This window comes from Hordeum vulgare, chromosome 3H (genome assembly GCF_904849725.1).
Source record: "Hordeum vulgare subsp. vulgare chromosome 3H, MorexV3_pseudomolecules_assembly, whole genome shotgun sequence".
Lineage (NCBI taxonomy): Eukaryota > Viridiplantae > Streptophyta > Magnoliopsida > Poales > Poaceae > Hordeum > Hordeum vulgare.
Window position 1 is genome coordinate 613,103,907 of NC_058520.1, and position 24,362 is coordinate 613,128,268.

The following is a 24,362-nucleotide window of genomic DNA, read 5'->3' on the forward strand; positions in this document are numbered from 1 at the left end:
TGTTGTACCCAACTTGTGAAGATGGCCACACTACAAGAAATATGCTCATATGTGATGTTTTTTAAAATGTCGTTGATGAATTCGTCATAAATCTATGACGATTTCATCCGAGATTGTCGTAAACCATTTGAGGGGATCAAATCTACATATAAATTACGACGATGTGAGTCAAAACATCGTAACCGCATAAGATGAGATCTTCATAACTTTTACGACGATTGTAAAAATGTCGTAACATGTTCTAACTATGTTGACACGTCACTCGTGGGTCCATTCTATCCCACCTGATCCTAGTTTGTGAAGCAACCTACTATTCTATCATTCCAAAAATTCTCGAAAAATTCTCATAAATACTTTGGACTATATATTTCTCAAATATGTGAAAACCCTCCCTTCCATAGTTCAAAAATAATTCAAAAATATTCATTTTCCTATTCTGTACAGAATAGCACTTTGTGAAGAAAGTGCTATTTCTATTTCTTTGATTACCCTCATATTGTTTGGGCACTCTTTCCTATCCAAATCATTGCCCCATGAAAACTTTCGTAACGATTTGCCTAGTAAATCTTTCTCAGCAAATTTCCAAAGTTTGTGTTCAGCTAACAGCTTTGTGAAGGAAGTACTAGATAGGTATATCCTGATTAGTTGAATTTTTGCCACATCATCTATGTGCCCAAAACGTAGCTCTCCATAAATTTTAGCCACATCTAACAATTCATGTGAGCTCATCATCCAATCTTTTTTTTGGTAATATTTTCATTTTGTGAAGCAACTATGTTTTATATTGCTTTATAGTTGATGAAAAATTTACAACGGGATGATACTGACCATATAACCTCACTGCACCAAATTTTAGCTCATTTAATTCAGCCAGTTTCTCTCAATATTTTTCCCAATATTCTGTTCAGTAGAGAGCATTGTGAAGAAAGTACAATTTTTGGCATGTCCAAATGGTATAATTTTTATACAGTGCCTTCATATGCCCAAATTAACATCATACACCAAATTTCAGCTCAATCCATTCATTCATTTGATCCTAGCTTCAACATCCATATTTCTGCACAATGTGTTACTTTGCAAAGCAAGTGCCACCTAGATTCATCCATTTGAGATAAAAATTTGCCAAGAGAGTCTCCTTAGTAGATGATCATCCTCAGCCAAAATTTAGGCCCATTGTCTATGTGAATTACCCGCACCGCTAATCAAACACTTGGCTGTTAATTCATGTTTTTGCTTAGTTCAGTCTCCTCATGAGATTATTCTATTGTATTATTCTTGCTAACACCTATCGAGGGATTGTCCAACCCACCAGACATGACTATTTCACCTAGAACGCGTGGCAATGCAACGGTTAGGCGGTGACCATGCGAGTGGCATGCAAGTTCACGCACTGTGGAGTTAGGGCCCTCGACCACCATCGAAACCTCAACGTCAAAGCACCACACCATGTATTTCTGATTAAATAGATACTTATATACCTATAAATGATTTTTGAGAAATAATTCCCAAGTTTTTTTGTGGATATGCATAATATTGCATGTTATTTAATGAAGGAAGTCACGAAATGTGCTGAAATTAATTAAAACATATCCTTTTTAATAAAATATAAATGAAATATATTAAAAATGAAATATAATAAACCCCCAGCCCAACTGGGCCTAGGCCCAATAGGCTAACCGGCCCAACTAGCCAACCGGCCAGCCCACCCCATCACGGCCGGGTATATCTCCACTGCCCCGAAACCCTACCCACTCCCCCACCCCCGATTCACTCTCCCCTCTCCCTCCCGATCCAGATTGGATCGGGGCAACCGACGCCGCCCCGCGCCGCCGCAGCCGCAACCCCACCGCAGCGGCGCCATGACCGACGCGCCGCCCGCTCCCGCCGCCACCGCAGCAGCCAGAGAGCGGCGGGTCCATCTCCTCCATGGTGGCCTCCACCGCGTCCACCGCGGCGGCCGCGGCCGCCGACTTCTCGCGCCAGGGCGAGGCCTTCCCAGCCGTGATCGAGGGGGCGAAACCAATATCCCCGCACCAGGAATCAAGAGGGGATCGGCCCTACCCCCCGGTCCGCGCCTCCGCCCTGAATCCTCCGCCGCCGGTTCGCCGACCCCCGAGCCACGCATGGATTTGGTTCTGTGGATCTCCAAGGTCAAGGAGGGCCAGCACCTCACCGAGCACGAGCTCCAGACCCTCTGCGAATACGTGAGCGTCCTCCCCCCTGTGTTGTATTCATCGCTTCCGCTAGGGTTTTGTTCGACCGGCGTGCGTTCGCTGCGGCGTGGCCGTGTCTCTGTTGTTTAGGGTTCTTATTAGCGGTGGCAGGTAGATGGGCAAAATCAGTCGCTTTTGCCGCCCGCCGAGAGGCTAAGTGAACCGTGTCTGTGTACTACGTGCCCACTGTGTAACCGAGGTGTATGTGGCTGATCACCATCCAGGTTAAGGAGATACTCATCGAGGAGTCGAACGTGCAGCCAGTCAATAGCCCGGTCACGGTGTGCCTTGGTTAATGTTGAATCAGGTAGAGGATTTTTTTCCCGTTTCGCTGTGTATACTGTATATATGAGGTGTTTTTTTGTTGGTTCCAGTAGGTTGGACCAAGTAGAGATAAGTACTAGTTCTTTTCCCAATTAGTCAAAAACAGTAGTTTGTATCAGGCAGAGAATTAGTAAGTTTTACATCCATTCCCCGATTCAGGCAGATGGGTTATTCCCATGTGTGTCCTTTTTGTGTGTTCTTTTTTTTGCTATAAACATGTTTTGTATGAAGCATGTTTTGTTATCAGTTTCATGTTTAGAAATCCAAGATGAAAATTTGCATCAATGATTAGCTATTTAACTTTATGTCTGTGCCTTTCCTTATGATATTCTATTATTTATTTCCTGAAGGTATTGGTTCTTGTACCATTGTTGGTGTGGTCATGGGAGATTCAGATCAACCAGACCATTGATCGAGGATTACCTTTTGTAGCCTTGCACTATCAGTTTTTGTCATGCTTTATCAACTCTGTTTGATCATCAAGAGTTGAGCTCGAATTCTACATTCATTGTGCAATCTGCCATATTTTTGTATGCTTTGGCATGTTCTAAAAAGCAAATGTTTGACATGTGCATCTTATTTCCTTCAAATACATCAAATTTTAATCTGCATGTGGGATTACCTTTAATCAGTATATTACCTACCTTTAATTTGCAGCTTGCTCTTGTTTGTTCTGCTGGTACTGTGCTGCGTTCAGGCGATTGCCTACGACCCGCTCGATCCGAGCGGAAACATCACCGTTAGCTGGGACTTCCTGGACATCAAGGACACTTACTCGGTAATATATTCTGTCTAGCTCATATCTAGTTGACTAGTAAGGTGCCGTGCTTTGCGACGCTTAACCTGTTCTGAATTCTATGCTAAAATCAAAGCACCGCGTTGTGTTGCGGGCTTGACTTGTTCAGCATTTCATGCTGACCTATACAGTACTGTAGTAGTTTGTTTAGAAAGCCTGGCATGTTCAGTGAACAATAATAACTTGTGGTTTATATTTTGCCTTGGCACAATGTAATCTCGTGCTACTCATTTTGAGTTGATAGGAAAACTGAAAACTTGAAATTGACTATTGTTATTAGTTGTTTTCATGTTATTTGGTTTTTCCAAATAAAGCTGAGCACATAACTTCAAGATATGATGCTTCCTTGTTGATGATTGATGGAAGCTTGTGTTTCCTTGTATGATGTGTTCCCTTAATTTTTTTATTTATATTGTGGTTGCTTTCTTAGGATTTTGTGAATAAATTCGAAATAGATATTACCAATTCCGATGGGGAAGAAGATAACAACAAGATTTTAGAATAAGAGCTAGCTTCCCAGATTGCTTGGTATTAGTGAAAAAAATAATAGTACGTTAATTGAACTGACTAAGTTTCCTTCAGGTTGGTGTCCACGAGTGTTATCCTGGACTTGTGCATCCTCCTTCCCTAGAAGCAGCATGGAACCACCATGGTCAGGCTGCTCTTATTTCGTGATGTGCCTTTGGTGGCACAGCGTGGAGCCAACATTGTTCGGCAGGAGTTTGGTCAGAAGCAGTTCTTCCACTCCGGCATAAGTGGTTAGCCACTGGATTCTCTCTCAGCTTTTTCTCTCGTTGATGCCATGCACACTTTGCATAGCATTTTTAGGCCCCACGTTTGCTTACATGCAGGTTATGTCAGGTGTTTAGTTATTGCATGATGTAGTACTTTCTGTTGTAGACATTTTCCTCAATTGATACTCTATTGCAACGAGCTTAGAAAAAGAGACCCAAGCGGTCTATTTGTGTTTAGTTTAAATTTTTCATTGCAAGGTATTCATGCTCCCACTGATTGTACACACAATGATTTATAACCCTGCTGTACAATATAATTTCTTAAAGTCTTTCTCAGTTGCATGTTTTCTCATGATTTTGCCAGTCATATTATATTTCATTATATATGCATTACATAAAACGTATAGTATGTTGCATGTAATGAGTAATCACCCTTGCTTGTTTGTACATAAAGATAGAAGTGACCAACGGCACTCGATGGGGAATGCGTGAGTATTTGTTATGATTAATAGTTGCATCTTCTTTCATGAGTAGACAATGATTAAATGGCTTGCTCCATTAATCTTGCCAACTAATGTTAATGAGGTTATGACAGGAATAGTTGCATCTTCTTTCATGAGTATGTTTCAGGGATATATAAGTGTGACAGGAATCAGTACCAAATGAACTACCAAAATGCTATTTTTGATTTCTCTAAGTTGGTCTGATGCGTTGCAATTTAGTTGTCCCGTATTACTTTTTTCGATTCATACAGTTGTTCTTCATTTGCTACTAGTATCACATCATTTTTCCTGTTTGACCTGTATGAGTATTGCAGTACTGCTTGTGATGTTGTCGTCAAAGCTCTTGCCAGAGATGGAAGTCGAGGAAACTACAAAGAGGTAACAGTTGTTATCTGGAATAACGAATCTACCTGTACCTTTCTGTTTGTTTTTGCTAGTGGAATGAAATTCATTGTAGTAACAGTAGCAGATGTTTTTGCTATAGTGACAGTAGTCCATTGTAGTGACGGTAGCAGATGTACCGAAGATGGAAGTTGAGAGTGAAATGAAGTCCATTGTAGTGTCAATCGCAGGTGTGCCATTGTTCTATTTCTCAAGTGGAATTCTGTTTGTTTTTGCTATATTTCTGTGTAAGGAAATGTATTTAGGAGATGTCTTATTGTGTTATGTAAACTTGGGAGGTGTATTATGTGATGTTATATGATGGAAGATTTTAATTCGACTTGGAGTTTTGTTGATTTGAATATTAAATAGTGTTGGATTTTATATTGGACAAATAATTGGGGGTTGAAAAGGCCCAACAAATAGAAATGAAACCAAGTTCTGGAACAAAAAGTTACTGAATTCAAAAATGAAAAAAGACCAAAACTGAAACTGGATCAAATGTATTTGGGCATGAAAAGAAGTCCAATAAAAAAAGCCCAAAAAAATAAAACGAGCCCATGTGATCAATTGAATTGGGTTGGGCTGATTTCAGCCATGACGTTTTGATTTCGTCCTAATTTTGCCACATAGGACTGCCACGTAGGACTGAGTTTGATTGTCAGCGATGATTTAGGATCGTCGTAAAGGTTACGACAATCCAGGAATCGTCGTAAAGTTACGACGATTTTGACCAAAACGTCGTTGTTGTTCATTTCTGACGCTCCGTTTCCGACGCTTGGTTTTTCGTCGTGCGATCATCTTAAATGAAAAACCGTGACGATGTAGCGACGAAAAAATAGCGTCGTGTACTAGCATATTCCTTGTAGTGCCAGAAGAAGCTGGGTAGCACACTCGAATTGCTGAAGTGGAAGGCAGAGACCGGTGTGACTGACTCGTCATTCAAAAAGTTGCTGGTACTGATGAAGAAGATGCTTCCAAGAAAGAACGAATTGCCCGCCAGCACGTACGAAGCAAAGAAGCTTGTCTGCCCTCTAGGATTAGACGTGCAGAAGATACATGCATGCCCTAATGACTGCATCCTCTACCGCGGTGAGAAGTACGAGAATATGGATAAATGCCCGGTATGCACTGCATTGCGGTGTAAGATCAGAAAAGATGACCCTGGTGATATTGAGGGCCACCCACCCAGGAAGAGGGTTCCTGCCAAGGTGATGTGGTATGCTCCTATAATACCACGGTTGAAACGTTTGTTCAGAAATAAAGATCATGCGAAGTTGTTGCGATGGCACATGGAAGATCGTATGAAAGACGATAAGTTGAGGCACACCGCTGATGGTCTGCAGTGGAGAAAAATCGAGACAGAGTTCCCGAGATTTGCAGCTGACGCAAGGAACTTATGGTTAGGTCTGAGTACAGATGGCATGAATCCTTTTGGGGAGCAGAGTTGCAGTCACAGCACCTGGCCCGTTACTCTATGTATCTACAACCTTCCTCCTTGGTTGTGCATGAAGCGGAAGTTCATTATGATGCCAGTGCTTATCCAAGGCCCAAAGCAACCCGACAACGATATTGATGTGTACCTAAGGCCATTAGTTGATGAACTTTTACAGCTGTGGGCCGAACCAGGTGTACGTATGTGGGACGAGCACAAACAAGAGGAATTTGACCTTCGAGCGTTGCTTTTCGTAACCATCAATGATTGGCCTGCTCTTAGTAACATTTCAGGACAGTCAAACAAGGGATACAATGCATGCACATACTGTTTGGATCAGACAGAAAGTATATATCTGGACAAATGTAGGAAGAATGTGTACCCGTACAATCGTCTTTTTCTTCCGCCCAAGCATCCCTTAAAGAAAAAAGGCAAGCATTTCAATGGCAAGGCAGAACCCCGGGGGAAGCCTGTCATCCGTACTGGTGCTGAAGTATTTGATATGGTCAAAGATTTAAAAGTAATCTTTGGAAAGGGTCCTGGCAGCAAACCTGTTCCTAACGGCCCTGATAAGCGCGTACTCATGTGGAAGAAGAAATCTATATTTTGGGAGCTACCCTACTGGGAAGTCCATGAGGTCCGCTCGGAAATCGACGTGATACACCTCACGAAGAATCCCTGCGTGAATATTCTAGGCTTTCTGGGCTTGTATGGGAAGTCAGAAGATACACCGGAAGCACGGGAGGACCAGGAACGTCATAAAGGAAGAGATGGCATGCATCCAGGGCAGTTTCAAGGGCGTGCCAGCTCCGCTCTTACTAAGGAAGAGAAGGAAATCTTCTTTGAAGTCCTTTTCAGTATCAAGGTCCCGACTGGCTTCTCGTCGAATATAAAGGGAATCATAAATATGAAAGACAAAAAATTCCAAAACCTAAAGGATTCTACCGGAAAATGTTCGCCTGGCAATTGTGAAGGTATGTGCAGTCCTCAATGCAATTTCTCAGAAGGTAATCGATCGAGAAAGTCTATCAGGGTTACAGATTGATGTGGTCCAATGTCTGGTCAGCTTTGAGTTGTTGTTCCCGCCATCCTTCTTCAATATAATGACACACCTCCTAGTTCACCTAGTCGAAGAGATTAGAATTCTCGGTCCTGTGTTTCTACACAATATGTTCCCCTTCGAGAGGTTCATGGGAGTCTTAAAGAAATATGTTCATAACCGTGCTAGGCCAGAAGGAAGCTTCTCCAAGGGCTATGGAACAGAGGAGGTCATTGAGCTTTGTGTGGACTTTCTTCCTGACCTTAAGCCGATTGGTGTTCCTGAATCTCGGTATGAGGGTAGGCTGACAGGAAAAGGCACACTAGGAAGGAAAGCAAAAGTATGTATTGACGGGCATTCTTTCTCTCAAGCACACTACACAGTTCTACACAATTCCACCATGGTGGCTCCGTATATCGTGAGACACAAGAATATTCTACGCTCCGAAAACCCGGGGAAGGCTGACTCTTGGATTAAAGGGGAACACGAGAAGACTTTCGGCAGTTGGTTGCAGACACATCTCATGAATGACGACACCGTTGGAGATCAGCTATACTGTTTGGACAAGCCACCATCTTCGACTATATGTATTTTCCAAGGGTATGAGATAAATGGGAATACATTTTACACGGTTGCCCAAGATAAAAAGAGCACGAACCAAAATAGTGGTGTCCACTTTGATGCAACAGACGAGAATGGGCACTGTTTGGAAACATATTACGGATACATAGAGGAGATATGGGAACTTGACTATGGACCTACTTTTAAGATCCCTTTGTTTCGGTGCAAATGGGTGAAGCTGACAGGAGGCAGGGTAGTTGTAGACCAAAAGTACGACATGACAAGAGTGGATCTCAACAATCTTGCGTACATGGATGAACCATTTGTCCTAGCCAATGATGTCGCTCAGGTTTTCTATGTGAAGGACATGTCTACAAAAACGAGAAAAAGAAATCAGCAAAAGAAGATATCGTCTGATGAGCCAAAACGCCACATAGTTCTTTCAGGGAAAAGAAACATCGTGGGAGTAGATGACAAGACAGACATGTCAGAAGATTATAATAAGTTTCATGAAATTCCGCCCTTCAAAGTGAAAACTGACCCAAGCATCCTACTGAATGATGAAGATTCTCCATGGCTACGACCCAGAAGAAAACAGAAATAATAGATAGGAATATTGGTGCAATAATGTAATAATGTATTAAACCTTTTATGTAATGCATGTATGGAATGTACTAAATTTCAAACAATTTTCATTTTCATAGTTTTGTCACATTCTCAAATACGCAAAAAGAATTTTAATAAACCTTTGTAAGAGATGAGTTCTCGTTCAAAACCCTGATACTTCGAGAGAGATTGTCCGTTTTGTACACGAAGTGCATCCAGTTTTTGTCATAGCCCTCTCAACTTTTTAACACATGCTATGTGGGTGAAATGATGATAGCATGCCAACTTTCAACATTTTCAGAGTTCATTTGTAGTGCTTTTCCATTTCAGGGTCAACTAGCTCAAAAAAAATTAAGTAAATGCACGAAGAATACCAAATGAAGTCAGAAATTGTTGAAATTTTGTGATGTGCCTTTTGAATGGTGCATTTTGAACACACAAAAAGTATGGAGTTCAAATAAGTTCAAAAAAATGAAATCCCTTTGTAAGAGATGAGTTCTCGTTCGAAACCCTGATACTTCCAGAGAGATTGTCCGTTTTGTACACGAAGTGCATCCAGTTTTTGTCGTAGCCCTCTCAACTTTTTAACACATGCTATGTGGGTGAAATGATGATAGCATGCCAACTTTCAACATTTCCAGAGTTCATTTGTAGTGCTTTTCAATTTCAGGGTCAACTAGCTCAAAAAAAATAAGTAAATGCTCGAAGAACAGTAGTGATGAAATTAATACAAGTTCATCATCACATTAAAGCCAAAGAACAGTAGTGATCAAATGTTATTATTGCAAAAAATAAATACATAAACTTCTCTCATGAAACAACATACAACTATGTAAAACATTTAAATAAAACAAAAAATGTGATCAAAATCGCAACTAAGGTAACAATTGACCCAACGGCATAATGATACCAAGCCTCTTTATCACTGACATATTTTTTAATATTCCTAATCTTCAAGCGCATTTCATCCATCTTCAAGCGCATTGCATCCATCTTCAACCGCATCGCATCGATCTTCATCTTGCTATCATCGATGACATCGGCGACATGCAACTCCAGTTCCATATTCTTATCCTCAGTTATTTTCAATTTTTTCTTCAAGTATTTGTTTTCTTTTTCAACCAAATTTAAATTCTCGACAAGAATTTCTATGTGGGTTGGAATTTCCGGTTCACATACCTCCTAGATTAAAAAATATATGTCACGTTGGTCGTCATAATTGTCATAAACACTAAATAAAACAAATAGTTATAAAAGATAATATATACCACATCCGAATCATAGACAGGACGAGGGCGGCGTATACCAAAACCATCGCACTATATAATAACAAAAAATAATGAAAGTGAGTAATTTATACAAGTACGTATCTAAATCATACAAGTAAGATTTTTTTTCTTTTAAAAAGAAGATAAGAACAAGAGGCTCACACGGTGGTGCTCGCGACGAGATCGGCGCGGGGCGATCGACAATGATGAGGACGGGCACGAGACGACACCCTACGCATGTGCAGACTCTAAGAAATTAATTTGAGCATTTGAAATGAGCTACACTAGCAGTGACAAATGAAAGGATGAAGCAGCTAACCTTTTAAAACACTTGTGCAGTTGGTGCACGGCCAAACCTAGACAAATATTAAGGAAAATGGAGCTTGGAGGTCGAGCTTGGAGAGGAGAAACCTTAAGTATAGTGTCTCGGGCATTTCATAGAACACGTCATGTGCATGAACTAGAGTGGCAGGAGCATGGCATGGTCACACTTCAACAACCAAAAAATAGGGGAGAGGGTGGGCACGGGCGAGGGTTTATATAGACAACACTTTAGTCCCGGCTTTTGTCTAAAACCAGGACTAATAGCCTAACCTTTAGTCCTGGTTCTTGCCACAAACCGGGACTAATGCTCCGCGGCACGCCCCTGCTTCCCGCCTTTTGGTCTGCCGAAAAAGGGTCTTTAGTCCCGGGTCGTGGCTCCACCCGGGACCAAAGGGGGTCTTTAGTCCTGGATCGAGCCCCGAACCGGGACTAAAGATCCACCTATATAAGCGGGAGTTAGAAAATTTCCAACCCAAATCGCATTTCCTTCTCTCCTTCTTCCTCGTTCTCCTGCCCGGCACGGCACAACGAAGAACTCGACGACGCCGTCAGGCTGCCCGACGTCCTGCTCGCCGCCGCCTGCCGTCCTCCTCGCCGTCGCCGTCGTCCTCCTCGCCGCCGCCGTCCTCCTCGCCGCGCGCCGCCGTCCTCCTCGCCGCGCGTCGCCGTCCTCCTCGTCGCGCGCCGTCGACACCTCCGGCCGGTAAGCCCCCCGCCCCCTCCTCCAACACTCCGGCCAGTAGAAGAAAAGAAGAAAAAGGAGAAGAAAAGAAGAAAAATGAGAAGAAAGGAAGAAAAAGGAGAAGAAAAGAAGAAAAAGGAGAAGAAAGGAATAAAAAGGAGAAGAAAGGAAGAAAAAGGAGAAGAAAGGAAGAAAAAGGAAAGGAGAAGAAAAGAAGAAAAAGGAGAAGAAAAGAAGAAAAAGGGAAGAAAGGAAGAAAAAGGAGAAGAAAGGAAGAAAAAGGAGAAGAAAGGAAGAAAAAGATTTTTTTTGTCATTTAATTCCTATTGTTATTAGGTTTGTGCTAGATTATTAGGGTTAGTAATATGTAGAATTAGGAAAAAGGAAAATAAGAAGAGGAGGAGAAGAAAAGAAGAAAAAGGAGAATAAGAAGAGGAGGAGAGGATAAGAAGAGGAAAAATAGAAGAAGAGGAGAAGTAGAAGAAGAGAAAAAATTAGAAGAGGAGTAGAGGAGAAGTAGAAGAAGAGAAGAGGAGAAGTAGTAGAAGAAGAGGAGAAGTAGAAGTAGAAGAAGAAGTAGAAGAAGAGGAGAAATAGAAGAAGAGGAAAAATTAGTTTAGGGTTACAAGAAGAAGAAATATTTTTTTTGTCATTTAATTTTGCTATTGTATAGTGTATATGCTTAAGTGTTAATAGTGTTTCTTAGATTATTGCTTAATTTTTCTATTGTATATGCTTAAGTGTTAATAGTTTAATTTTGCTATTGTATATGCTTAAGTGTTAATAGTTTATTTTTAGCAAGAAAATTAATAGAACTAGTTTAATTTTGCTATTGTATATGCTTAAGTGTCCGGGACTTGGCTCCGCCCGGCTGGTATTTTAGAGTTTAGGTTCTAGCCAAGACCCGGGACTAAAGGTCCTCCTATATAAAACGACACTTCGAAGTTTCCAACCCCTCTTATATAGTTTGTTAGTTTATTAGTTAATCAAATGTCCGTTTTTTGCAGAACTATGGATCCACATATCAGGAACCTCGAAGAGGAAGAACCTCTCGAAGATATAATCAAAGACGGCCCCGATGTTGACCAGCTGAATCTCCGTCGTCATATCTAAACCCCTCCGGATATGGAATGGAGGTCGAGCGACACGAAGATGAAGCCGATGGGGCAGGAGATAGGTCCAATGACGGAGAAGGTGATAGCTCCACTAATGGAGAAGCCGGTGGAGAAGCCGGTGAAGAAATAATAAAGTCCGGCGAGGTATACATATGAAGTTCGACAATCACTTGTAATATGTGAAAAATATTGGAGATAGCTCTATATTGTATACATATACATTCATTTGACGAATGTTTCTCCCTCTTAGGCCTCCACATCGAGCAAAGCTACGAAACGAGGCCCGACTAGAAAGTTGGATGCACGGACGCATTACACCTTTGAGGTGATATTGCCTACGGGCGAACACAAGCTTCCTAAGAATGCTGCTGACACATTCAAGAAGCAATGCTGAGTTCTCATTAGGGATCACGTCCCGATCAGCGTTCGGGAGTGGAACCAGCGCAAAGGGGCAGCCGATAGTGACTATGTCGCCGAAAGGTACAAAGATAATCTTTGGAATGATCTCATGTCACATATCAACCTGTCAGAATGTGAGAATGAAGACGCCGCGGACAAACCGAGGGCCAAAGTCAAGCAGTGGACTCTAAAGAAGATGGCCGAACTATTCCGTAGCTGGAAGAAGAAGCTATGGAAAAACTATCTGAAGACAAAGAAAGTGCCAGTATTCGAGGGGTATCTAGCCGACCAGGCGAATCACTGGAAGGTATTTCAAGAGTACAAGGAGTCATAATATGCCCAGGCATTATCAGAAAAGAACAAGATAAATGCCGACAAGAAGGAATATCACCACAAGCTGGGGCCAGGGGGCTATGAGACTGCCATCCCAAAGTGGGATAAGAAAGAGCAAGATCTGCTAGATAAAGGCATCGTACCTGAACCACTCTGTGATGAGTGGGAATTGAGAGCAAGAAATTGGTTCCTTGCGCATGGTGGTTCGTACGACGAAAAAATAGGGGACCTCATCTGCAGTGACGGTCTTAGGATACCCAGGGAGAATTGGGAAAGGATAGTGAAAGAAATTAAGGAGGGAAAAATAAAGTTCACTGCAGATGGAGAGAAAGATTTGCTCACACTGGCCCTCGGCAATGACGAATATGGAGGGCGAACGCGTGCCTTCGGTCCTTCTTACCCGTGGTGGCTTGGGTTTGCCAGAGACCAAGACACTTACAGAAGCCGAGAGAGAGCAAAGAAGCGGCAGCAGGATGAGGAGAATGACAAGTTCAACCAGTTGCTTGCCAGGATTAACGAGCAACGGAAGCAGATTGATGAGCTTAGAGGAGTAGCGCGCCAGGAAGATCCTGCACTTGATATTACCGGCGCCCCATCTAAGCGGCAAAGCAGCGTGGCTGAATCTGAGGCCCCGCCCGACGATGCACGAAGAATGATAGAGGGCGGTCCCGGCTACCCCGTGGATGGAATCAAGGAGTCAACATCATGTGAACTCCATCAGAAATTCAAGAACATATCCATGAAGGTGGCCGTTGGACAAGCTTTACCTTCTGGCCCTGATGCACGCTGGCATGGCCATGAGATTGCAGCTGGCTTTGCTAAAGTCGGGGTGGATGAAATCATGGCGGGGTATCATGATATGGTGCTCGACATAGCTGGACCCAAAGATGAGAAGACACTCGGAGAAGTACTGGATGGAGTCATCCTATGGGACAAGAACTACATCAAGCTTCCAGGCTCGGCCCCAAGGACAACACCGCCTCCGAGTCGTCGCAGGTCACCTACACCTCCATTACCTCCAAGCCCTCCACATGACGTCGGCCAGCACAACACGAGTCCATCTCGATCACCGCCGCTGGACTTGGGTCATCCGTCTCCGCCGCCGCCCGCTCCGGATACTAAGCGGGAGCGTGCCACTAAGAACGCTCCACCGACGATTTCTAAGCGACGGAGCCCCCCAAAACGCAAACGGTCGCCCCTCCCAAAGGTACCTCATGCTAATCTTCCTATCAGACCTTATGATCGTACCCCCGAGGAAAACGCCAGGATAGCAAAGGAACATCATGATGCGCAGATGAAAAAGAAGGAACCCGAGCCCCGCCCGGAATAAACAGAGAAGCAAATAGCATTTGCAAAATACTTCACGACCCTTCCATCACAGTATGACTTACACCATAAGCCTGATGACTATACACGCACATTGCAGAAGGAAGTGAAAAAGAGCAGATCACGTGCAAGTGCAAGTGGGAGCAAATCAAGTTCAACTACAAGCAAGAAAAAATCAGATGTTCCTCAGCTTGGACAACAGGCCAAACAGTCGATCCCACCCCTCAAGGTGTTAACCGAGAATGTTCCCCCTATGATGCAGGGGCAAGATTTTGAATTAGCAAAGAAGTGGGCGGCTGAATGGGGTGTCTCGGTTGAAGATGTTCTGGCTTCCCAAGACGACAGGTTACCCAAGGCTGTGATAGCCCCTAAGCCACAGTTTGTCATGGGAGAGCCTTTGGTCAGCAAAGATGATCTCCCAACAAATATGCGTTACTTGCATACATGGTACTTAAGTGAATCAAAGAATGGGAGAACGATGATCGTGGTGAATGTCCCACGGGAGTACTACGGCCGCCCCGAAGAAATCCATATCGACTTTGATGAACTCTTCCAGATGTACAATGGCGATGCCCTTGACAAATCGCTTATGAGTTGCTATTGTCTGTAAGTTTTTCAATTCGTTGTCTACATATAACTTGTTTAGTTATTTCAATTCATTGTCTATATTTAACTTGTACTCTATTACCCAGAATGAAGATTTTGGATTGTAAAAGTAAGAACTTCCTAAATATTGGGTTTATTGACCCAGATAAAATACATATAGCGACGCTAACTGATAAACCCAAAGAGACGGAGGAAAACCTTCTAAGGTTTCTAACAGATCAAAATTTCTGTGACCACATACTGTTTCCATACAACTTCAGGTGAGGGTCTTTACTCTGTTGTGTCCATTCACTTATAAGTGTAATTGATAAGTTACTGACACACACACACACACACACACACACACACACACACACACACACACACACACACACACACATATATATATATATATATATATACATGTGCAGCTTCCATTGGATTCTGTTGGACATTCAAATTGATAAGGGAAGAGTTGATGCCTTCGACCCATTATCGAGACCCTTGGAACAGTTCCAAAGCCTGCAGGACATGCTCCAAGGGTAATTTCAATCATTCTTGAGCTCTATCGGTCTCTTTCGATGATTTTCTGATATATCAATTAATGAAAAACTTAGCAAATCATTATCCTTGTCGGGCAGGGTTTGGAAGCGGTTCAAGTGCGTGACTCCCGGTATCTTTCCTGAGAAGCTGACCTTTAGAGCGGCTCAGGTAAGTAGTAGTATGATATACTTCTATTTTCAATACATTTATGATGCTAGATTATTATTTTGATTATGTATATTCTATTCTCGTAAAGTGCGACCAGCAGCCACGGGGAACGCATCTATGCGGATACTATGTTTGCGAGACCATTCGCACGTTTACCTCTAAGCACAAGGATCACATATTCGACGTAAGAAATGAACATTCACACCTCTATTTTTACCCATCATTCTTTGTTATCATGATTGATATTCATATTCATCTCCTCTTTTTATATAGTACACGGCAATGAGGACGAAGGTCCTACCAGAGCAACGCGCGATTGCTGTTGCAGAGGAGCTTGCGACCTTTCTGAGGACGGAAGCTCTAGATGACAAAGGACGATTTAGTGTAGCTTGGGGCCATTACTGATGTTCGTCCATGTAATCGAATAGACGGGCTCTAGTCCCCATAATTCAGATCTCCATATAATTGTATATATATGCTCGCTTGTAAGATAAGTTAATCTTATATATATATATGCATAATTATTTCTATTTAAATTATATGAAAACTAATTCCCGAACACCAAATGAGGCACCACGTTAATCTCCCGAACACCTAAACCCTAAAACCCAAAAATAATTTCATTCAAAAAAAACCCAAAAATAAGCAAAATCTGAAACTCTTTAGTCCCGGTCCGTGTAACGAACCGGGACTAAAGGTCCTGCCACTGGGGCGCTACGAGGCACACACGTGGAGCACCTTTAGTCCCGGCTTGTAACAGGGCCGGGACTAGAGGTTAGGCCTTTAGTCCCGGTTGGTGAACCGGGACTAAAGCCCCTTACGGGCCGGGGCTAAAGGCCCCGTCCCCACTAGTGAAAGGGCTCGCCCTGACCTTGAGCTTTGCCATGGACATGGCCATGGCGTCCAGGCTCGAACGTACAAATGCCTTTTTTCCAACAACACCTTTTGATGTGGCTTTTTGCAACATTGGAAGTGTTAGAAATGATGACGGTGAATGACGGCTCTGCTTCTACGACATTCATGGCCAACGGTGGCGGTGTTTCTACACATCATTTTCAATACAAAAATAACTGCAACATTCCCTATGGTGCAAAAAAAATGAAGACATAAAAAATGCAACATGACCTATGTTGAAAAGTTTTCCTGTAACATAACCTATCTTACAAAAAATAAAAATCTGTAACACAACCCTTGTTTCAAATGTTTCTGTAACAAGACATTTCTTGCATAAGTTGAGGATGTAAGTCGGTCACTATATTGTGTCATATCTGATTCTGATTTCTCGCGAGGCGACGGATCGTTACAAAAAAGTCAACAGACGACGTGTACCACTCCCCTATATCTAATTCATCTCCATTCATATTCATTACCTCTACAAGTGTTGACAAAGTCTTACCCGGCTACCAGACCACATTCCCCAATTTCTTCTTACTCCAACTATCAAAGGCTTCATGATAATGACATTATGAAATAGCCCTATCACTACCTAGGAAAGTAAATATGGATGCACCGTGAACAAACTCTTGAAATATGTAGTTGCCTTTTGCGCCATGATATCATGCAAGGTATGCCACTTGCTCGACTTATCTTGCATATTCTAAATATGATATTTCCTAGCTCTCGAAATTACCTTGCTATGAATAAATATTGTGTTTCTACCTCCCTACTTGAGTGAAGCAATTCATGATTAGTTGGAAAATTGAAGTGATGTGTATAAGAAAACCTTGACAATGGTACACTCATGAGGCAATGATGCCTAATTGTGTCGGTTCAATTTTTCCCTCTAGTGCTCGAGCTGGTCGTGCGTTGGCTCACTGCGATAGTATCACTCCTTGCTCATAAACGGGCGCTGACACCACTAAGTCGTTGTGGTGTCCTCCACTACAAGGAACTTCCCCGTGGACCTAATGGAACTCGCCCCTGTTGCTCGACGATGACATGGGTAATGTCTTTGTGCTTCGGCGGCTCTTCGAGTGGCGACTGTATCCTGCCCATTAGTGTTGAGATGGATAAGATCAATCTCCCCGCGCTTGATATGCTCCCGGACGAAATGATGACGAATCTTAATATGCTTTGTCTTTCCATGTTGAATCAGGTTGTTGGAGATCTTGATGGTGCTTTCGTTGTCACAGTAAAGAGGCACTTTGTCACAAATGACACCATAATCCATTAAAGTTTGCCTCATCTAGAGAATCTGTGGATAGTAGCCGGCGGCGGCTACATACTCAGCCTCGGTGGACGAGAGAGAAACATAATTTTGTTTCTTTGAAGACCAACTTATCAAAGAGCGACCAAGGAATTGGCAGCCTCCAGAAGTTGACTTCCTCTTCACACGGTCTCCCACCCAATCCAATTCCGTGTATCCTATGAGATCAAATGAAGCACCTTTGGGTTACCATAAGCCAAAGTTTGGGGTATGAGTCAATTATCGAAAGATTCGCTTGACCGCCATAAAGTGGCTTTCCTTAGGTGTGGATTGAAAACGTGCACAAATTCTCACAACCAACATAATATCCCGCCTAAATGCACAAAGATAAAGCACGGATCGAATCATGAAGCGGTATACCTTTTAATCCACGACTTTACCATTGGGATCAAAAATCAAGTAGCATTTGAGAGGCATAGGAGTGTTGGCCTTGGGCGGATTTAGTTCATTCATATTGAACCTTTTGAGCATGTCTTGAGTGTATTTAGCTTGGTTGATGAAGGTTCCTTGACTTTGTTACTTGACTTCGAATCCAAGGAAGTACTTTAACTTTCCCATCATTGACATCTCAAATTATTTGGTCATTAGTGCGGTAAACTCATCATTAAAAGCTTTGTTAGGAGAACCAAATATAATATCATCAACATATAGTTGGCATATGAACAAGTTCCCTTTAACAATCTTTGTAAAAAGAGTGGGATCAATTTTTTCAATTTCAAACCCACGGTCTTGCAACATCTCGGTATGGTGCTCATACCACGCACGTGGTGTAACACCCCAAAAATTTAATCACAATTTTATTAAGTAAAATTTTGACCAGAAGTAAAGTTTTGAACTATAATAAGTCCTTTAATGATTTTTGGAGCCTTTCCTATTCCTGTCTTTCAAAATTCTTCCCTCCATATAGGAATTTTAGGAAATATTATTGTGACCTTTGGAGTTTTCTTAAACCATCTCATTATTACTTTAATAACAGTAGGAATTAATATCAAAATAAAATTTGCCCCAAAATAATTCTTTTAATGGCTTTTTTCAATACTTAAAATGCTTCTGTTGGACTATAACTACTTTCAGTAATTCTGTAAAATTCCACAAAAATTATGGGAGGTCATGTGATGCCTATATATCACTTTTAAGCAAAAACCTAACTTGGTGTTTTGAAAATTTGGAATGTAACTCCCTCTTTTCAATTCTGTCCAGTTTCTAGGTTATAACTAGAACCCCAATTTTCCTTGCCCAAACAATTCCCAATTTTTCCCACTTATACTCCTTCCAACCAAAATCTTAAGTCGAGAAGATCAGATTCATTTGCATCTTGGGAGTCCACTAAATACCCCTTTGTAGTTTCAGTCCAGAAATAAATTTCAGTAAAACTTGCACTAGCAAATATTTCTTTTTGCCAAACTAACTCAACCATCCTCTCTATCATCTAAAGAGACCCCATTCTGCCATGTTTCAAATCCAACAAAGCTCTCTGGCTAGCCCTAGCATTTCATCAAACACCTTGCACACATGACAAAAATTTGGCCCGTTCCTAAATAGCATTTGGAAACTTGCTCCACTTGAAAAGAAAACATGTTCAACATCCTTGTCAACCTCCCAATTATAACCCTGCCAGATTATATCTCAATTGGGTCACCCTAGACCCATGGGTCAATATGTCGAGCACTCTGCGTGTGTGCTCCGGGTGTGGCCAGAGCACCCGCACTGCACCCCGACGGCACCCGAGCCCTGCCGAGCCTTTTGCTGCTTTGCCTGCACGTGCACCTCCTCCTCCCCCGCCGACCCTCTCCATCGTCCTCTAGCGCTGACCACCACCGTCCTCATCATCCTCAACCACCGCAGCAAAGTCCGCCGCCGCAATCCACTCGGGGACAGCACCGACCAGGCCACCTGGTGCCTCCCGAGCTTATCCCCGAGCCGCCACCTCCTCACCGATCTCCATCGCCCACCCCCGGCCTCGCAACGACCACAACCACCACACTAATGGCCTCCGCCACCGTGATTTCTCCAGGAAGGTGAGAAACCGACGTTGCATGGCTATGAAAGAGCCTCGCCGAGATCGTCTCAAGGCATACACCTCTCCTACCCACTCCTAGGAGCCCCCCCTCCCCCACACGCTCAATCGACCACGCAAGGCCATCTCTGGCAGCTTCTGCCGTTGTCACCATTCGGATCATTCCATCACAACCACGACCTCATGCTCCTCACTTTCTTCACCAAATAGCTCCCTACCACCCCCACGGATTCGTTCCCCTGCCAATTTGACCGGAGCAAGCCCGTAGGCGAAATCTCTCTTCGAGCTCCGCTGGAGCTTCTCGGGAGAACCTCGCCGCCGGCGACCTCATGCCTCCCTTCGGTCATGACCTACCCCTACGGGATCGCCAGGACTTCCTGGTCATGCTGGTGTTTTCAGCTCCTCGAATAGCCCCGCCATCCGCCATCGGCGATCGCCGAAACTCCGCTCTATTCTGTCGCGGGAGGGAGACAACGACCCAGTCAAACTAGACAAGCGGGGCCCGGCCACAAGCCTCTCGTCGCCTCTCTACTCGTGCGGCTGAGCAGCTGGGCCAGTCTAGTGACACCGCTCGGTTATATAGCTCTCAGGGTGCGCTTCTAACCTTCTCTCTTTTCTTTTACCAGCAGAATACAAATATTCCACAGCAGTCATTTTAGGCACAAAATTGATGATTCAAATTTTCAAATACTCCTAAAAACATGCTCTATTATTAAAGATAGGGTGAACATTTTTCCTTACCTTAGTTTTTGTTGGGTCTATTAAATGGTCCTTCTTATCATTTATTCCATCTTAGAAATTCTATAAATAATGCATATGAACTCCAAATGAATTGATTCTTTTTCTGGTATTCCTTATATTTCATCTAGTCTATTTTAGTATTCATTTCGAAATTTTCTAGACAACTTCTTAGCACTATTATGGCTTTATATGGTAATTTAAATATTTTTGAAATAGGAAATGGAGGGGAGATAAATATTTCAAACTTTTAGAGTGCATCCAATATTTCTGCATGCTCAAGGCAAGCATCTTGAACACTTGATATGGTGATTGCATGGATAACTGTTGCTAAAATAAATGATCCATGCATGAGTTGAATTTGAGTAGTATTTGCACATGGCTACTTTGCATGCATGATTCCTGACTAATTGTTGTTGTCATCCTTAAAACTTCATGTATGAGTAAGCACGGTTAGTTTTACGTGTCATATATATGCCTATGTCATCCAGACTAAACTCCAAATAAGAATGAGTCACAAGTAATGTGACCGTGAGACTGAATTCTCGTGATGACAAGAATAATCAGTAAGGGCATGTGAGGACATGTCCATGTAGTGACACTGTTGGGTACTACCAAGAGAATATGTTGTGCTAGTCACTGCAGGAAAACATATCCTCCTGAGTCGACCGTAGATCGAGTCTTGTTCCGGTAACCTCCATACTTGTTCTGTGCTGCCATGGGTCCTTCCACAAGGAAGGTATGGTTCAGTAAGTTGATAACCCCTGTCACACTACATAGAGGGCCACGATGAGGTTTTCCATGCATGGACTAGATCCTGTCATCGGGTGAGGGGCATGGGTGTTTCCGGTTCGTAGCCGAGAGGGGGGCACCCCTTGTAATCCGCGCGTATGAATAGTGATCCCATGTAGGACGCTGGTCTCCCCGTCTTACAGTTTACCGAAAAGATGCCCTGCGTAATTCCTGTCAGCATGCATATAATACAGTCTAGCATTAGCATAAGCAAAATTGTTTAGTTCTTCATGATCATATATTATCTGCTGCATTTGGTATATCATTTGTTCATAATGTTTGGGAGTACATTAAAATATACTCATTGGCTTGTCCCTGGGTATTTCATTGGCCAGGTCCGAAGAGTATTATGACGACGTCCATACGGAGCCTAGGATAGCAGCCACACGGGATAGGACTTATCCAGGTCAGTCGTTCCTGTGGGAATGGAGCCCCATCGACGTTGGAGAATTCACGAATCGATTCTGTCATCCACCACCAGAAGTCATTATTGTATCATTAGACCTTTACAGTCTGTATCAAGGAAGTGTCCACTAGCAAACAGTAATCCTGGGGCTGGTGATGACATAGGGGGTTAAATTCAGGGATATTGTGCCCCGGAAATCCGGCCCCGACACGTGGGGCTTGTTTAAGGCCGTAGAGAGCCTTATTGAGAAAGTATACATGATTGGGGAACTAAGGATCCTCGAATCCCGGGGGTTGCTTGACATATACCAAATCCTTAAGCGGACCATTAAGAAATGCATTTTTCACATCCATATATATAATTTGAAATCATGGTGAGATGCGTATACAAGAAACACGAGGATAGATTCAAAATGAGGAACGGGGGCAAAAGCTTGACCTTAGTCGATACCCTCGACTTGGGAATAGCCTTGTGCCACCAATCTTGCCTTGTTGCTAATGACAACCCCATTTGCATCTTGCTTGTTATTGAGGATCCATTTGGTTCCAATGACATTGTCATCCTCCTTTTGTCTTGGCACCAAACGCCACACTTTGTTGCGCTCGAAGTTGTTCATCATGCATGGCTTTAACCCACTCCATGTACTCGAGCGCATCTTGTACCTTGAGGGGTTTAATGCAAGAAACAAACGCGTGATGTTCACAAAATGTGTTAATTGCCTACGAGTGGTTACCCCTCTTTCAAGCTACCATAGACGTTTTCAACAAATGTTGTTTATGTTCAATCTTGGCAGCAATCTTGGCGGCTTGTCTCTCTACGATCTCCTCCATGGAAAGTTGAGGGACAACATTCTAAGGAGCATCATCTTGATGATCTTGAGCGCCGTCATGAGCTTGCTCTAGATCTTGAATTTGGTCTTGATCTTGAGCTTGCTCGGGGATGTGGACTTGATCTTGGGCATCATTTCATGAAACACCATCATCATTAGATTGATATTGCTCGTGATCTTGTCCACGGGGTTGAGGGCCTTCATTTTGTTCTTCGGAAGCGTGTGGGTCTTGCATTGGTGATGGTTCCAATTGAGTGGAACATTGTCCTTCTCCTTCGGGTAGGAAGTGTCCCACACCCATTCTTCTTATGGCTTGGGGAGGAATTTCATCACCTACATCAGAAAGACCACTTTGCTCCACTTGGGAGCCATTATTTTCATCAAACTCAACGTTACACGTCTCCTCAATGAGCCCATTGGACGTGTTGAGGACACGGTAACCGCAAGAGTTTGTAGCTTTACCAACAAATATACCCTCTTGAGCTCTAGGTTCAAATTTAGACAAATGAACACCTTTCTTGAGAATGAAACACTTACACCCGGACACCGTGAAGGACTTGAGGTTGGGCTTGTTACCAGTAAGAATTTCATAAGGAGTCTTGTTCAAGCCTTTGCGGAGAGAGAACAAATAGGTTTCTTCTCTCTTGGTAATCTTACTAAATCCCAAGTGTCATTCTTTTCAAGTGATTCCATCCCATCGTGCATAGCGGTCATCCACTTATTACTATCATTAGAAATAATAGTATCAGAATATGAAAAAGGATCAACATTACCTTCAATTTCTTCTTCGACAGATAAATCAAAAGTAACAATATTGCATTCTTCAATTAACCTTTTAGGTGCATTAGTACCCCGCCTAACTCTCTCACGTGCGAGGTGTTGGGGAACGTCGCATGGGAAACAAAAAATTTCCTACGCGCACGGCGACCTATCATGGTGATGTCCATCTACGAGAGGGGATGAGTGATCTACGTACCCTTGTAGACCGTATAGCAGAAGCGTTAGTGAACGCGGTTGATGTAGTGGAACGTCCTCACGTCCCTCGATCCGCCCCGCGAACCGTCCCACGATCAGTCCCACGATCTAGTGCCGAACGGACGGCACCTCCGCGTTCAGCACACGTACAGCTCGACGATGATCTCGGCCTTCTTGATCCAGCAAGAGAGACGGAGAGGTAGAAGAGTTCTCCGACAGAGTTACAGCGCTCCGGAGGTTGGTGATGATCTTGTCTCAGCAGGGCTCCGCCCGAGCTCCGCAGAAACGCGATCTAGAGGAAAAACCGTGGAGGTATGTGGTCGGGCTGCCGTGGAAAAGTCGTCTCAAATCAGCCCTAAAACCCCACTATATATAGGAGGAGGAGGGGGAGACTTGCCTTGGGGTCCAAGGACTCCCAAGGGAGTCGGCCGAGCCAAGGGGGAAGGTCTCCCCCTCCCAAACCGAAATCCACTTGGTTTGGAAGGTGGAGTCCTTCTTCCCTTTCCCACCTCCTTCTTTTTTTTTCCTTTCCTCTTTGATTTTCTTTACTATGCGCATAGGCCTCTCTTGGGCTGTCTCACCAGCCCACTAAGGGCTGGTGTGGCACCCCAAACACCCATGGGCTTCCCCGGGGTAGGTGGGCCCCCCGGTGAACTCCCGGAACCCATTCGTCATTCCCGGTACATTCCCGGTAACTCCGAAAACCTTCCGGTAATCAAATGAGGTCATCCTATATATCAATCTTCGTTTCCGGACCATTTCGGAAACCCTCGTGACGTCCGTGATCTCATCCGGGACTCCGAACAACATTCGGTAACCAACCATATAACTCAAATACGCATAAAACAACGTCGAACCTTAAGTGTGCAGACCCTGCGGGTTTGAGAACTATGTAGACATGACCCGAGAGACTCCTCGGTCAATATCCAATAGCGGGACCTGGATGCCCATATTGGATCCTACATATTCTGCGCAGATCTTATCGTTTGAACCTCAGTGCCAAGGATTCATATAATCCCGTATGTCATTCCCTTTGTCCTTCGGTATGTTACTTGCCCGAGATT